The sequence below is a fragment of the Lipotes vexillifer genome, unplaced genomic scaffold (genome assembly GCF_000442215.2).
Source record: "Lipotes vexillifer unplaced genomic scaffold, Lipotes_vexillifer_v1.1 scaffold644, whole genome shotgun sequence".
NCBI lineage: Eukaryota > Metazoa > Chordata > Mammalia > Artiodactyla > Lipotidae > Lipotes > Lipotes vexillifer.
Genome location: NW_006783288.1, coordinates 1193355 through 1196798, shown reverse-complemented (window position 1 = coordinate 1196798; position 3444 = coordinate 1193355).

Genomic DNA, 3444 nt, shown 5'->3' with positions numbered 1-3444 from the left:
CTTTCCCTATCCTTATCATACAAGACCATTAGAATTTGAATTTCAATGACACCTTCATCTAAAATATAATTGTTAACCCATATTTTTGTTCCAGTCAATTGTTACAATCCTCAAATTAGTCTTTGTTACATTTATTACTTAATATAATCAAGTCTTCTTTGGATTAGCCACGTGTCTACCAATTGCTTCACGCATTCCCCTATTTTCCTCTAGGTTTTTCTTCTTCCTTTAAATGTGAGTCTCTGAAAGGTAATTTTGTTGAATGTAGATATCTAAGCTGACAATTATTTTCCATCATCACTTTGCAGCTTTTATTCTGAATTCTTCCAGCCTCCACTGTTGCCACTGAAAAGTCATTTACCTTTGTGGGTCATAACTCATTTCATTCTATTTTCCCTAGACCTTCTCTGTTCAGTTGCACTACTTGTGTCTAGATGTGTATCTATTGTTATAAATCTAATGCACATCTCATTTTGCTTCTTCAATGTGAATGTACATGCATTTCTTTTATTATGATACATTATTAGCCACACACTCTTCAAATATTGCTTCTCCTCAAATCTAAATATTCTCTAGTGAAAATTCTGTTCAACCTATGTTGGAACTTCTCATTTAATTATCATATATACAGTAAGTCCCCTACATACGAATCTTCAAGTTGCGAACTTTCAAAGATGTGAACGTGTGTTTGCATGTCCAGTCACGTAAGTTAGTTCATGAGTCTGGTGTACACTGTCACGTGCATGCACCCTCTACAAGTGGTTATGCTTTTGTATACTTACTTTGTGTAGTTTACTAATGAAAACCCGATGGAACTCAAGACCCAGAGAAAGGATGAAAGACAAAAAGAAGAAGAAGTAACTGAAGAACCAAAGAGATTCATGGCACAGGAAATGGCAAGGGGGTTTTCTTTATTTAAGGAGGCACTGTTAGTTTTTGAGGCACAGGACCCAAACGTAGAACGGGACGTGAAGGTTGTAGCAACTGTTGAGAATGAAATCCGGTGCTGCCGTGTCAACTATGATGAGAAAAAAAGAGGTATTGCCCAGACATCACTGGATAATGTTTTCAATAGGGTAGAGAGAGTTGAATCCAGAAAGGAACCATAACCTATGCCATCAATGTCAGGCGTGAGTGAAACTGCAGCTTGCCCTCTGAACCTAATCTCAAGACACTGACGGGGCTACCAAAGCCTGAACTAAGTAGTGTATGATGCAGACGGTAAAAATGCTGGGTTATCTTGCTCTTGTCCGGGACACAAGGCGAGGTCCCTTTCAAACACGGTCTTCTCTTTCAGAGGCTTCTTCTTATAGAGGACAGATGAGCTCATAATAAAAGAAAGGACATTCACTTTATCTTTTAAAAAAGAGTCCTGAAGGCAATGAGGCTTGTTATCAAACTTGCATCAGAATGTACCCATTTTCATCATTTTCTGTCACCTTGCTACTAACCTCTCTCCTGGCTTCATTTACAAATCTAACTCTCCTATATTCTTTGCTTGATTTCTTCTGTAAACAATATCCTAAAACGTCATACTGGATTCTGGCTTCACTCCCTCTTAAATTGCAGACTGTTTTTCAAGTTTAATGGTTGTCACCTCAGCTACCAGAGTCCAGCCTAGTTTTATTTTTAGTTTACAACATCTGGTCTACGTATTATTCTTTTCTTCCTGCTCACTTTTTCTTTAGTCACCCTTCTTTATGTCCAACTAAGATTTTCATCTGTCCTTGAAATACTGTTGAACAGTTTCAAACATATTTGACCCTGAATAAACATATCTTTGGGAAATAATCTAAGGGTTTTATTACAAGCTATGAAGAACCTAAAAGAGAAACAATTCAAACAAAAAAACCCATATAAAACAAAAACAAAACATAAAACAAAACAAACAAAAACATCTGTGCTGTGACACAAGGTAAATGTGGGAGAAGAAACCAAATGTGATGGTTCATATGATTACTTTCAGGTGTCAGTCAACTTGACTGGGCTAACGGACACTCAGATAGCTGATGAAACATGATTTCTGAGTGTCTGTGATGATGTTTCTGGAAGAGATTAGCATTTGAACGGTAGACAGTAAAAAAGATCTCCCTCACCAAGAGTGGTCATCATCCAATCCCTTTAGGGCCTGGGTAAAACAAAGAGGTAGAGGAAGGGAGAATTTACTCTTTTCTTGACCCAGGACTTCCATATTCTCCTTCCTCTGTACATCAGTGTTCTTGGTTCTTAAGCCTTTGGAATCAGACCTGAACCTACACCATCACCCTTTCTGGCCCTGATTTCTAGGTCTTTGGACTAGAACTCAGACACAATCAGCTCCCCTGGTTCCCAGGCCTTAGGACTGAATTACACCACGGGCTTTCCTGGTTTTCCAGCTCACAGATAACAGATCATAGGACTTCACAGATTCCATAGTGGCATTAACCAATTCTTATAATAAATAAATAATATATATATGGAGATCTATTTAACTATATCTATAATATATCTATATATCTCCTATTTGTGCTGTTTCTCTGGAGAACCCTGACCAATACACCAAACTTTACAGAATGATTTGGTTAGACAAGGTAGTATATGTAGACCTTTGCTTACACTGTCTTAGTTAATGTTCAGTAAAAGATGAACGAGTTAAGTATTATTTTTCTATTTTAAAGATGAGACAGCAGATACAAAAAGGTTAAATATTCTTGCCCAGGACTGTATAATTAGTAAATAATGGATCTGAATGTGAACTCAGGCTTTCTGTGACTTCATAGTTGTGCTTTTTGCATTGGACCATGCAATATTTATTTCATAAGAACACCTAGACTTACCATAGTTTCCTGGACAGTACATTTTGGACACAATCATTGAAGGATCATTTGGGCAAAAATGTAGTTATAGCAAGGAGAGGGGGGTGGAAAAAGAAATAGGTTCCAAATGGTATTAGACCATCTAACATGAAAATCATGGAAAGTCAAATGCCAACTTTTACCACATAATATAACAACTCTTCTAAAAATATTTGACTCGAGTTTCTAAAGTCAGAGTTCCGTATTATAATCATAGCCTATTATTTAAAAAAAAAAGCTTATTAAAACTACATATTTTATGATCAGAGAGATTTCAGTAAAATAGGAATTTGGTGGATTAAAAAAATGTAACTATGTCAGAGAAAGTGCCCTTCTGCCTCTTTTAAGTAGACTACAGATATTATGGGTGTGTATTCTCACTAATTTCACTTTATCTGAAATATATATTTGAGTAGAGCAAACCATTAAAATCAAAATCAGCAATGTGAAGTTCTTTCAAAAGAAGAGTTCCCACTACAGAAAACTGAAGACTGATGATAGTTACTTTCTCTATATGTATTTTTTTTTCACACTTACAAGCCAAGACTTACTTAACTAACGTATTTGTCCCTGAGGAAAAAACAGACATGAATTTATATCTACAACGGGG